The sequence below is a fragment of the Haemaphysalis longicornis genome, unplaced genomic scaffold (assembly GCF_048455015.1).
Source record: "Haemaphysalis longicornis isolate Haplotype H1 unplaced genomic scaffold, Haemaphysalis longicornis Haplotype H1 scaffold_14, whole genome shotgun sequence".
In the NCBI taxonomy this organism is placed as follows: Eukaryota; Metazoa; Arthropoda; class Arachnida; order Ixodida; family Ixodidae; genus Haemaphysalis; species Haemaphysalis longicornis.
The window spans coordinates 24,523,728-24,537,740 of record NW_027526245.1 but is presented as its reverse complement, the minus strand read 5'-3'; the positions used below and the strand labels follow the sequence as shown (position 1 = coordinate 24,537,740).

General features: G+C 44.9%; 1 long non-coding RNA gene across 2 annotated transcripts; it reads right to left on the bottom strand.

Moving 5' to 3' along the window:
- Positions 1–340: 340 nt before the first annotated feature.
- LOC144165009 (uncharacterized) lies at positions 341–10,501 on the bottom strand. 2 transcript variants are annotated; one of them, XR_013321304.1, is made up of 5 exons: positions 10,276–10,501; positions 9,037–9,154; positions 8,395–8,466; positions 6,768–6,826; positions 341–823 (listed from the first exon to the last, which is right to left on the bottom strand). It is a non-coding gene; the product is annotated as an uncharacterized LOC144165009 (long non-coding RNA). The 2 variants fall into 2 exon arrangements; XR_013321305.1 differs by lacking the exon at positions 9,037–9,154.
- Between the last annotated feature and the right edge of the window lie 3,512 nt (positions 10,502–14,013).

Below are 14,013 nucleotides of genomic sequence, written 5' to 3'. Positions count from 1 at the left end.
ATTGGCAACTTTTGCTGAGCAGTATGGAATAAAGCCAGAACAGAATACAGAAACGCCTTTAGGGGCACTATGTACTGCAGACAGAGTTGCATTGAATTTTCATAACCTCCATACAGAGCAGGTGCATGTCAGAAAGGCAGTGGAAACAGTTGACTGCTTTTGATGCACAATATGAGCAGTACACAAACTTTTCTCGGGAGAGGGGAGCAGTATCATTTAAAACATTTTAAAGTGCAGTCAAACAAAAGTCAATCTGCCCGAGATCTTGAACACGCAAGAAACAGTTATTCTTGTTACAAAACGTGTTAAAGAGGTGTGTTAAACAACTTTTGTGTTCCTTACAAGTTGAGTTGAGGGCTTCTTTATTTTTTAAATATACACAAATGCTGGGAAGTCACAAGTAAGGCACGACCAGACCAGGCAGGAATTGTGTAAGCTGTTTTGCAGATGTTACCAGCCTTCTTGTTGGGAGGCGGGCAAAACCTTGGGGAATTAATCACAACGGCCTCTGCACAAAGTTAATCAATTCACTGTAACAGCTTGAGACTTGTGCCGTTGTAGGACATCAAATAGGCCACAGTGATTTTGCATTTCTTTTTTCAGTTTCAACAAAGGCTGCAGTGTACATAAACTTCTTTTCAGTCTGTACCGTCCTAGATTCTCATGCAATGTCAAATGACACCGTTTCTGAGGACAAGTTCATGCCGTAGCTTCCAGCTCCTATGTCTGTGTGAGGGCCACATTGCATCTAGGTCAACTGCACGGGACGGTTCCAAAATCCCTGCGACACATTTTCTGACATCTTGCCCACTGAAGGAATAGCCTGGAAAGAAAAACAAAAAGACACCTGTAATTGCTCAGTTTATTGCACATTAGTACAGCTGCTTCTTAGTATGGTAACTTTTAGCCAGGGTTTCCACCTGCCCGGTTTTGGACCGGCCTGGCCGGTTTTTTAAACAGTAGACCGGTTGGCAGTCCATACTTAAAACCGGCCGTCATTGGCCGGTTTTTTGGCCCCCGTGCCGTGATTATGTTCGTTTTGGCATTTTATAAGCGTCAATTCAACAACTAAGACAAGCTGCGCAAAGACACGCGAGCAGAGAAAATATGCGTGCAAGCGCGCTGCCTGAGATAGGGACCTAAGGGAGGAACAAAACAACGAAATTCTGCCGCCGCGGTCAGCAATTGCGATTACTTTGCAGTGAAGCACATACAGAACAAAAACCAAGCTCTCAATCCCTTTCAGTACAAACGTTATGTTGATTTCTCTCTAAGAAAACGCGATAATAAATGGCACTGCATGTCAAAACCATGGCATGTTTTTTCAACACAAATTACACCTTCTTCATGCCACACCGCCCCTTCCCTCGGCTCTCCCCCCCCCCCCCCCCCCAAAGGGCCGGTTTTTTTTTCGGGGAAAGGTGGAAACTCTATTTTTAGCTCACCACTTCGCCTAATCAAATTTAGAGGTCCCATCCAGAAACTCTGCGTTGTAGTTTGCCAATAGTTATTTTATTTTCCGCTTAGCTCGACTACCTTTTAGTGGTCCTACAGGAGTGTTATTGATGAGCGTCGAGTGCACGTGTTGCAGACTGAAAATTTTCAACCTTATCAGGGCGTGTTGCAGACTGAACATGTTCAACTTTATCAGCTTTTCCATCAATCTTTATAAGCGTGTAGGACACCATGCTTGTAAGGAATGAGGGCGTATTTCTGTTTTCTCTTTTCTTTCTGTTGCCGTACACGGATGCCCTCCTTACATCCTTTCAGAATGTCACGCGCACAACTGTTATCAAGAGATGCTCGGGAACCGGGCTTAGGTCAGTTAAGTCCAGGCTTTCTGCCGTGTGGCGGGGACAAGATTTCCTGGGGCTGTTTAGAATACACAAGTTAGCGACACCCCGCTTTACAATCTTCGAGTGTCCAGACGAGAAAGGAAGTAACGGTTGGCATGCTCAAGGCTCGTACTGCCAACACGGTTCATACTCGTACTGCCATCATAGAATCGTTGTTTTAGGTCTATGAATTTCATTGTCTTGTCCGGGAGAAGTTCACAGGTTAAACTGAGCGGCTGCAAATGCTGAGGGAAAGCACTGAGTGTGGCAGAACAACTTGGTTGATAGGCAACAGCACCTCTAAACACAAGGTAGTCGTGCACAAAGCGAACAAACGTAACTTTGTTCTAGCCTTGCTGTAGCGGTTCAAATAGCCTGTTAGTCTGTCAAAACCTCCGAAGAATACCTCAATGAGAACTGGAGCCACACAGGAGCCAATGCACATTTTGCTTGCTGGCAGATAAATGCTGTCACACCAATCCATGAAAGTAGACTTTAAATAAAGTGAAAACAGTTCAATAAACCCGTCCACTGTCAAACCAACAAAATTTTGAAACTTGAGCATCCCATAAATGTTGATGTTCTATAAACTCCAACAGTCGGCCATTAGGTAAGCTGTAATACAAATCTTTAATGTCGACCGAAAACACTGTTAACGTCTGCTCGTGGCTGTCCTTAAGAACGCGGCCAGCTCCTCTGATCCCTTAATTGTAAACAGGCCATTCAAATTGACCATTACTAGCTTCTTTCGAAGAAGCTAGTGAGGTTGTAAATCTACAAACTATCCTAAGCTTGTGCAACAAAGATATGCTGTACTGAGCAGTCACTCGCACAGATGGCGACTGTGTAAGCAAGCTGCCTGAACACTCTGGAACACAAGCGGCTTCCCCAAGAGCCAGAAACAATAATTGGCTGCAGCATTTATTGACACCCAGTAATAACGGTTATAGAAACTGCATCGAACACATACAGCTACATAAGTGCTAGGCTGAATGGCGATAAGGATCTGCAGGTAAACACGGAAACAAAGCAGCTCTTTTTGCACATTTGTACGACCCCTGCATTACGCAGAGGTGTAATATTTATGCAATATTTGGCAAATGTGAACGCACTAACAACTGGAAAGACGAAATCGCAATGTTTGGAACCTGTAATGTTGCCCGAACGAAGTTTCTCACTTTTTTCATCGGAGCAAGTGAAACAAATACCACGACTTAGAAAGAGGCGTAACCATACCGCTAGATGTGGAAATGAACCCCACAGCAAGGTGTACGAAAAAGTAGTAGTTTGTTGGCTGGCTCTCAGACGAGGGCATATACCTATGTAGAAGATCGGCAAAGAAGCTACCTACCGAATAGTCTAACTTCATGCGGGATCCCTTTCTTTTCTTTGGCAATGTGTTAATAAACACCTTCTGTTGAATGGTGCAGCTGATGGTTGCTGGGTTCTTGTCTTTTCACAAAAGTTGTTGCTGAAAACTTGGGAATGACGTGACAAATCATCTCCTCAAAACCACTGAAGAAGCAGCCTTTGTAATTGAACCAAAGCCAGGTGCTACTACAATATGTCCAGTTCAGACCCAATGCTTTCCAGCTGCCGACAATCTTTACGCTGTCCGAACCTGAAAGCACTGGTGTGCCTTGCCATTCGTGAATGAACTCAGTTGATCCCATGCCCAAGCCCTCACAAGAATGGATTGATACAAACGCTAGCAGGCCACCCTTTGAGCGGTGTACTCACAATGAACTTTGGAAACTCAACAAACAGACTGAAGAACTTGCGTATGATTACAACTCTGAGCTCGAGTGGAAAGCTGTGGAAGCATGTCATGTTTTCATATGTGTGGCCAAAGCTAAACTCTCACGTCAGAGCGAAGAAAATCAATACCCACGAATGGCAAAAGCCCCGATAAATAATGCAAGGTCACTGAGTGCACAAGGAACGTTCGATGGAGCGATTCAAGGCGAGCGCTCCTTTTGGAATGAGTACAGCACACAGCACACAGCTGTCAACTATTGACAAGTTCAAATAACTCACCAAATACCTTGTTGGGAAGACACACGACAAGATCAGCAGCCTTTCCCTTTCTGACAGCAACTACCAAATAGCGGTCAATCTACTGGAGGAACACTGTGGAAGGAAGGACCTTGCGATTAACCACAACTCACTTCCTACAGCTGCAGACTGTTGATTCAGCTAAGAGACATCTGCTGCGACGTCTCCACGACCAAGTGGTTAAAAACGATAGTTTTGAAGCACTAGGGGTGAAGCAGAAGTACAGTGCTTGCTCAGTGGTTATCAAGAAGCGGCTACCTCACTGCTGTGAGCAGAAGCTGATGCAGCTCAGTCCACTGACACATTTTCGGTGCTCCTGGACCTCTTTTTAAAAAGAAGTCCAGAGGCACGGAAGCAGTAGAAGTCCGTAGCAGTGAAAAGGCTTTGAAACCGTATCGGGTGAGTTTACTCGCCAGAAAAAGCCCTTACTTGCACTTACCACCATTTCCAGAAATAACAAAGCTGCCAGTTCTGCAATGCAAAAACCAAACTTTACTAGGTGTGACAAAATTTAACCCTCGAGCAAAATTACCTACTCGAATGAAGCAGCCATTGCTGCAAAAAACTTCACTGCACCAAGGACTATCGAAAAGCATGATTCCTGAGTTGGCAAATCTGTCACTGCCGACACTAAAAAATTCTTGTGTGACCTTAAAGATACCAGTTGTTTGGCAACAGACACCCAGGAGCAGTTAGTCTGTAACAAAAGGAGTCCAAGTGAACAGAACTCTGACACGGGGTCCGGACAGTTTATCGAACAGCGTTTTATCGAATGCCGTTTCACCGAAGTCGTTTTATCGAATGCCGTTTTATCAAACGCCGTTTTATCTACGGGCGTTCTATCGAAGCCGTTTTATCGAAAATGTTTTTCTCAGCCTTTTCATTTGAGCCTTCTGCAGTATAATATTTTCGTTTCCTCTATGCTACGTAATTCAAAAAGATTTTCTCCACAGTTGTTTCTTATTATTTACCAAAATTTGTAGTCTTTAAAGTAGACGCATTTTATTTCTTGCATGCCTTTAATGTTTTGGGGATGTGCAAGGGATTCTCTCCGTCAATTTCTTATTCGGTTCATTGGGCAGGCGGATCTTCTATAACGACTCTCCGTCTCTGTATATTCCCCCATCTGATCCACAGCATACACGCCATTGTAGCGTATAGGCTATAATGCCCTGATATGCCTCTCAGTTTTTCATAGTGCGGCTTTGTATCGCCACATCCTTACTTTCCTGCGTCTGTTTATATAACTCATTTCTTGGCACTTGAGCAACCCCGTTGCGTTGGCTCAAGGGATAAGGCGGTGTTAATGACTCTACGCTGTGGTGCTAAGCCCAAGGTCATGGGTTGTATCCCGGCCGCGGTGGGCGTTTTTTGGGTGAAGGCGAAAAGCGAAAACCCCCGTGTCAAGATTTTGGCGCGCATAAAGGATTTCTAAGTGGTCAAAATTAATCCGGAGCATTCAACTACGGTGCGCCTAGTTGCTGAGGTCTTTCTTGGACGTGTCAAACGCCAAATCAATCAAATCAGCGCTTGTGCGTCCATTGTCAAAACTTTCAACTGGACAGCTAGTAAAAGCCTGCTCCGACATATGTGTTTCTAGCTCTTTTGATGAGTTCACATATGACGAGTTGGCTGTGACGGGTTCACTTGTGACGAGTTCTCCCAGACTCCACCACCTCTGTTGGGGCCTCACTTTCATTGTCGTTCCCCCCCCCCCTCCTTCCCGTGTTCCATTCATATAGCACTAATCTTTCAGAAGTTCTTGGCACGAGATTTCTCCAGATGCAAACAATGCGACCCCTTTCAGAGGCCTGAGTTAGCGAACTCCTTGAGAAAGACGGTGAAAGGAGTTCAGCAACAAGGAATATATTACACGTAGAGGGCAATGTGATGCGACAATTTCACTAGTTCACTAACTGACCTACTTTGTTCTTGAGTCTTAGGACATCACAACTTGAAATAGTGTAAATGCTGTCACAGGTGGGAGGATATTGGGAAAAGTAGTAGTTAATTGGCTGCCCCTCGGACAAGGGCACATACGCGCACACAAGATTGGCCCAGATGCTACCCTGCAAATGGGCTGACTGCAAGCATGATCTTCTGCTTTTGCCTTTGGTTATGTGTTAATAAACTCCTTCTGTTCGATGGTGCACCCGAAAGGTGCTGGACTCTGGTCTTTTCACTAAACAGGGTGTGAAGAAATCACCAAGTCCCGTGTGCCATGCCACGCCTTACTCTGGCAAAAGTGAGTGCATGGCAGCTCTGGAACTTGCACACACCAGAAACTAAAAAAGACCCACAAGTTCAAAGATCAAGATGCTACCATACCAAACCGAAAACCACTACTTCAACATGCCGTGATAATTTCAGAATTGGTGGCGAGGGTGCCTGATGCTGAGCGCCAGAAATAGACGGAGGTTTTACTTGCACTATAAATAAAACAACTAATTTCCCTTGGAGAAGTGCAGAATTTCCACATAAGTAAGGGCTCCAGAAATCCACTTCCAGGTAATTTTACGAGCTGCCGGTGTTCCTGCATTCAACAAGAAACTTCCACAGCTCAGATGCCGAAGCACTATGCAGGAAGACGATATTGGAGTGGGTTTGGAATGCAGATTGTGTTCACTAGCAGTTATGGGCCGAAAGTCCTCTTCCACTCTACTATTTGTGCATGTCATTCTATTTTATCAGTTGATAGGTCTAAGGGACAGGCCTTAAAGTATTTACAACGCAATAATATCAGAAAGAAGGAATTAAAAGCAGCAGTTCAATGTCGCATCACATCTTGCCCGAGGGAAAAAAGCAAGCTAATATTTATGCTCTCAGCTGTACTGCTATATTATTCACACGGTGTAATAAGACACCGTAAAAGCATACCATTCTGGGTCTGGTGCAGGTTCCTGTACCTTGGGGTCTGGCCAAAGTAGTGCTGCACCCTGCAGCAGAGAATTTCTTAAGCACAAAGATTTGCAAGGAGTAGGCACAAAGTGCACGCACAGAATCTATTTACATGCACTTGTTCACTGTTAAGCCCAGTTGGAGGCTACCATATTAACCATGCTTCTTCACACTCCCCCTCCCAATTTGACAAACAAGAGGTTGCCTAAATCAACAGGGCCTTCCGATTTGAAAATTCTGGGAACCTATACGGCTTTTCAGAACACAATTCAATCACTACTTGTGGTGTCTATGTATTATTTTTACTCAACCATTGCTAAATTTTGAAATCAAGCTTGCGAGATTATTAAAAAATTACTCTCACAAGGGTCCCAGGCTTTCAATGCCACCACCCCTCACTGCACAGCTTGCTGTTTTGTTTGCTTGTAATTGTTTATAAGATTAACCCAGCAACTAAAGTGCTTTAAGAAAATTTAATAAACAAGACAATATCAGATAATAAAATACAAATAAACGTTCAAGTTAACCTGAAAAGTAAAAAAATAATGCCTTTTAGCCACCAGTGTTGCTTCCTAAGGGGCCTGTTGCAGTTCACGTAGAAAAGAAAGAAAGAAAGGTTCCTTATTGGTACTGGTGCACAAGGCATTAGAAATTTTGTGATGTCAATAGTTTATTGGAATTTTCTTCATTCTCTTCGAACAGATTTTTCTTGTGGACTCCGAGTCATCCAAAAAATGTGATTTCACCATACAGTGTGAGCTCTTTACAAGAAACATGAAAGGTGCAAGTTGAACTGTATGTATGAGGTCGTTAATTTTGCAATATTTTATTGTGTTACTGACACGACCTACTTACACATAAAAAAAGAAATACAGAGCTCTAATGGTAGTTTGGTTAGGTCATTCGAGCTAAGTCATTGGCAACATTATACTGCCTGCCATTTTTTAATGCATTACTTAGGTACTTGTCCCAAAATCTGTGCCTGTGTGAACCCAGCCTGGTAGGTAATGTCCCACCACTCATTCACGCTCTGCACTCCAGTCATTCCACAACCAATCCTCACCAGTGCAACCATCATGCATGCTCTGTGCAGTCTATTTTAAGTGAGGATGGAATGGCATCACAGCCTCAGATGAGGACACTCCCCACTTCTGTGAAGATGTGACTAGCATTCCTAATAAGGAACCTGGTACAGTTCACACAGTTTTTCATGTCAGTGAGAAGCATCATCCCACCTTTTTTTTAATATGTCATCATTTTGCCACAGGGCGTCAAAAACACGGGGAACTTATCTTCACAACAATATCGGTCTCATTTTAACCTTTACGCCAGCATGTATAAGGGTAAAAAAGCAGTTTCTCCGCTCTTTACGCCGTCCTTTATAGTGGTAAGGCGCACAGGATGCCCTAGCACCAAAGGGTCACAGAAATGCTGTGTGATGCTTCCATCACTGTGCGGCCCCACTTTCAGCAGGATGGAACAACCTGACAACTGCCTAGGCAAGGGCAAGTTCCCAATCTGTGTGCTTACTTCTTGCCCCATCCATTTAGGAGGTTACTCAGACATGGCACAATGCTTAGTGAGGTTCCATAGAAAGTGTGCATACCACATCTACGTTGGAGGAGGAGCTGTCCGTGACTTGCGACTTGACCACAGGGGCGCTTGCACGCGTGTGAGGCTGCGGCAGAGTAAAAAATGGCTTAGAGAATGTGCGGTTACAAACCAGCTTAAGACCATTTGAGACATTTTCTAAACCCACACTCAAGACGGTTGCTTAAGACAGCCGCACACTATCGGCTCCTTCACACTGCAAATTACTGTGGCTTATAAAAACCACATATAAACTTTCTTTCCGTGTATCAAGGTAGAGCCTGTGCGTGTGCTTAGAGCTAGCAAAGTAGTCATAATGGCTCCAGCAAGCCTCAAAGCCTGGAAGAGAGCGATGCCTCAGAAACTCAAGTGGCATAGAAGGTGAAGAAGGCAGAGGAGGGAGGGCAAAAGACAAAGAAAGGAACACGGGGAAAGGGAAGGAAACACGACGTAGGAATAAAAGTCTTCAACAAGTAACGAAACATATGCATTCAAAGGAAATCAGCACACAAGTGCCTCAATTAATTTGTTGCAACATGCCTGTTTGCCAATGGACAGATGAACCAAGCTAGTCACGCCGATGGGCTTTGTAGACAGCTCAAAATTCTGCTGGACTTGTGCAGACGCCTCAAAAATGTAATGACAACTTTGTGCTTACCATTACAGACATCCTAACCGTGAAAAAAGGTTGATGGTGCCCTTTTTGCGCTGGTACTTGACGCTAACCAAGGCCATAGGAATGTAGGCTGCAGTGGAGCATTGGTTTGCTGATCAAACTGTAAGATAAAAAGGACATTAATAGCTTATGTCACCCAGTCTGCAACAGTACGTTTGCAGCAACCCAGAGGTCTGTACTACAGGCCATATCACTGCGAGCATAAAACAAAGCAAACAGCAATACAGACAAAACAAACACGATTGAGCATCCCACGAAACCGGTGGCACCGCTGTTAGTGAATTCAACTACAAACATTGTGGTCCCATCTGCTGGTTGCAACAAGGGCCTCTCAGTCTGGCCACAAGTCTCGATTTAGTTGTATGTGACCCCAAAAGCATGAGTATCCAACCTCATGAATGCTGCTGAGCCAAGGAACAGGTGAAACAAAACGTTGCAAGAGGGGCTCATTACTGTCTGAATTACATGTTTGGCTAGAAATGCATAGTTCAGATGGACGCATATTTATTTACGTCCACGTAAAGATGTTCGCGCTGTTTCGGGCTGTGTAATATTTGTTTCCGTGAGTTTGCGCCCGAATACTGCTCGAACACGTGCCTTAGTTTCCTTCAGCCGTCTGCAATGTGTTATGTATTGCTTATGCACAGGGAGCGGAGACAAGGATTTTGCGATTGATCTGGAAAGCGTTGCTCGCGAGAGGCTTGAGGCAAGCAATTATCCCACACTTATCACACTTTTTAAAAGTCCAATAGGTCCACTGACATCCCCCAGAACTTTCTAGACATCTCCGTGAGCGCCCAGCGATACATGCATGCACGTAAAAAAAGGAGCCTCGATGGTTTCGACTACCGAGCGCCATTTCGTATTTCGCTTAGTGCGCTTTTAACTTTCGGCATGATGCTTCCATAACGGCCAAGAAGCGCGCAAATGTGCGCCACAAAGTTTTTTGTTGTTTTAAATTTCGGTGACAGCGCGGTGGCGGTCTTCTAAGATTCATATAAACGGAATCTTACGAACGAGCCTGCTTGATTTCAATTACGTCTTTGTTATTAACTCGCGAAAGGCGTATTTTACAACGTTCAGTTTGTTTCAACCCTAATTATGCGGTGCAAAGTTCGCATATTAACAATTCGACGTAGGCGCGCGTGGTTACCATGTCATACGTATCACCAAGCAGTGGAGAAACACGCAAGAGACATCATTTTCTAACTGCGCACTTACCTCGCATAGCTCCGCACGTTTCCAGGCGTCCAGTCGTTACGGTGATGCTCTGTAACCATCGCGCCGCTTCTCTGGGTCTTTTGAGAGCCTAAACAGGCGAGGTATCGTAAGCGCTGCGGTTGCTGCCCCAACACAGCAGCCACCGATCGCAAGTAAACACGGCGTCGTTGGAGTGGTCGCAGCTCGGCTGGCTCGGCGGTGGCTTGGCGTCTCCGAAGTACGACCCACTCGGCTCACTCTACGCGCACTGCGAAAACGCTGATAAATCCCCCACGCTGATAAGACGTACTGTATCTTTTGGCCGGCGTGAAGCAAGCCTCGTTGTCGGCGTCGTTGCCGGGGCCGGACGCGCGCGGGTGACGGGACTGGCGGGTTTCTATGAGAGACGTCACGTTTTGTAACCATGACGTCACCACTATTCGTGCTGAGCGTCCGCTCGCAGAAATGCATTGATGGCCGAACTCTTAGTAGTATAGAAGGCTCTGCCTCTACCCCCCAAGGGTTCTTTCGCGACCGTTGGTGTCACCAGAAAACACCAGTGAACAAATAAAAGATTTTACTGGCACCGCCGGGAATCGAACCTGGCACTAATAGACTAACAAAGCGAGAGCCCGGTGTCTTACCGATTTAGCTACGAGCGCACGCGAAGACTGGGAGGACAGGTGGTGTACTCACCAAGCACATCTATGGGTTTACCCCTTGCGTTTGCTCAATGCCACGCGCTGAATGCCACGTGAAAGCGTCACGCGACCACTCACGCCCGTCTAGCGGCCCTGTGCGCACATTGCTCATTTGCTAAGAATTACAAAAATTAAAGGAAGCTCACACCAATGCATGACATCTCACTTCTAGTACGCCAATGTGCTATAAAGCCTGTGGCCTCCAGTGTTCACGTAAACAATCACAGCTCCTTCTCGTCCGCCCTCACGCCAAACCAAGGAATACATTCAAATACTCCTTGATGGCCAGGCTATCACTCCAAGCCCCAGCATCAAGATACTGGGCCTACATCTCGAGGCTAACACGGAGTGACGTCTCCTTGCAGCGCCTCAAAAACAGCATTAATCAAATCATACACATGATCAGGCGAGTTGCCACCAAAACCCGAGGCCTAAAGGAATCCGGTACCTTTCGATTAATTGAAGCTTTTGTCCTCTCGAAAGTTACTTACGTTAACCCCCTGTCTTCTTCTCGACAAAGAAGACGTAGAGATGCTTTATATAATGATTAGAAAGGCGGTCTACCACGCCATTGGTCTTCTCATGAGTGCGTCCAAACAGAGGCTGCTTAGCACGGGGCTCCACAACACGGTGAAAGAGCTGATACCAGGCCATCTTTCTAACCAGAAGGTCCGACTCAGAACTGCGATGGGTAACCACATGCTTCACCAGATTGGCTGGGCAGTCCAGAATGTCACTCCGCTTGACGTACTCCCAGACACTTGGCGACTAAAACTAAAGATGCTCCCTTTGCTTAGAAATAGGAACCCCTCACATGACGGGGGTCACCGAAAAGCACGGGCACAAGCGCTAAACACCACCCTCAGTGGGGATCATGCAGTTATCTACACAGAGGCCTCCAAACATCGAGGGCAGCAATACGCCATCATCGTGGCTACCTCCAGAACCAACCTCCTTCCGTGTACCTCGCTTAGCACCCAAGAAATGACGGCAGCAGAAGAGGCAGCCATCACCTTGGCTCTCGCTTAACCAGGGGCTCGGAGGGTAGTCATCGATTCCCAGCAAGCCTACTGGAATTACCAGTAGGGTTGGGTGTCCTGACCCTGAAATATATTTTTCGTACTTCACATGCCTGTGGTTTGGTGTGAGGGGCTTATGGTTGCGCTGGGTTTTGTTCTTTTTCTGAAATTTTCTGTAGATGGCTCTTCAAGGTGGGGAAATCCAAGTGACGGCCCCTCACATATATACCTCCATCTGCGGCAGCAGGGAACAAGCAGGGAAATCTTCAACGTGCTCTGATTTTGTGCCTGCTTGTGTACTACGTAAATTGCGAAGCTTATCTCTGAAATTTTCCAAGCGCCTTTTTTCATGCAGGGAACTATAGATACCATTTAAAGTTTGTCCAAAAGACAGATTGCAATCGGCCTAGAAACTTGTTAGTGCTGCATAAAAAACGACAACTTGGCGTGGGAATCAAAACTCAGGTGGAACTGTAAAGAGGAACCTAAGAGGGAAGTGTAAAGATGGATTCGTAAAGGCGAGTGAATTCCAAGTGTAATATTAGACTGAGTGAAACGGAGAATGTAGAGAACATAGCCATAAAGACTGCTTTGTATGAAAAAGTGAATTTGTAATAAATGTTCTTTCTACTTTCCCACATTCTGCGTTTTTTCTGTGGGGAACCACGACAACAACGCTGTACTGGGAAAGTGCACCCCTGAGAACCATCTTATAAATGTAGCTCAAACTCGAATTCGTCTGAAATTGTTCAATGGCAGTATCCAAACAATTCGGAATGCTTTGCATACATCCGTGCAAATATTGAGGTAAAGAATTTGTATATTTGGCCATGTTTGTGAAGCTGCTCACGCAACATTTATTAAATAGGTTTAATAAGGATATATGAATAAACCGATTTTTACCTGGAAGTCTAAAGCAATATAGGAAACACCAATTCGCCCAGGAATCCGCACTCGTCTAATACTCATTAAGGAACGATAATAACGTTGGGGTGGTTCGCAGCTTTGCTTTTTAATAAATAGCCCACAGGTGTTTCATAATAATAAATGTGAATGTTCAAAACTACCGATGCCAAACTTCTGGAAATGTGCTCCTGTTAAATGCGCAAATATGTGTGCATGTACTGCAATTCTCTTTTGATAATCATTTTTTTTGCTTTAATTTTTGGCTTAAGGCTATGTTATCATAACTTTGGCGTCCTTTTGAAGTAAGCTATCAAGTGCATGTTTCCACTCAAGCTTGGTTTCACTAAAGCCTAATGTTGTGTAACTAAAGCTCAATTTAGCAAAATACCTATCATGCATGTTTGATACTGGTTTCTTAAACGGCACAAAGCTGATGCAAACATCAAATTTAGTTATGCCTGTTTATGCCTCAGGAAGATTTTTGGGTGACAACCTGGGTAAAAATTATCGAACAGGTAATGCAATGCATATATATTAAGAGAACATTTTCAAGCTTTTTGGCACTGCTGATTTAGGAATTATAAAAGTAACATCTCTTTTAGCCCCTGCCGTGTGGCCGGCAGTTTATTCAAGGGACGAAGAAAAGACACCTGACGCAAAATTTAGACGGCGCAATGGACAACATGGTCGCACATATCTTCCACTAACGAAATGTTTGTTCACCACGCGGGAAAGGCGCCTTCGGGGTGTCGCCACAGCGGCGCCGGCGAAAGCGCGCCTGGCGCGCAACATCACACCTTCCAATTTGTGTGGCCTTGGACGGCGGTAGATGTAACTTATATAAAGGTATACATGCTGAAAGCTGCAAAGTAACCCATAACTGCGTAACCCTTACGTGTATACGTATATAAAGGTTACGAAGATATAGGTTACATTTGTACCTTATAAATTATAGGTTACAAAAATTCGAAAATGTATACCTCTATTAAGGGTTAACCAGCTTAGAGTGTAGAGTTCAACAATAGTTTTCCAAGAAATTGCCTTATGGACACAGAACAACATACTCTGATTGGGGGCTAATTGTTCAACCCCACAATGATTTTCTCGCGGCTGGGAGTAGAGAATACAGGACC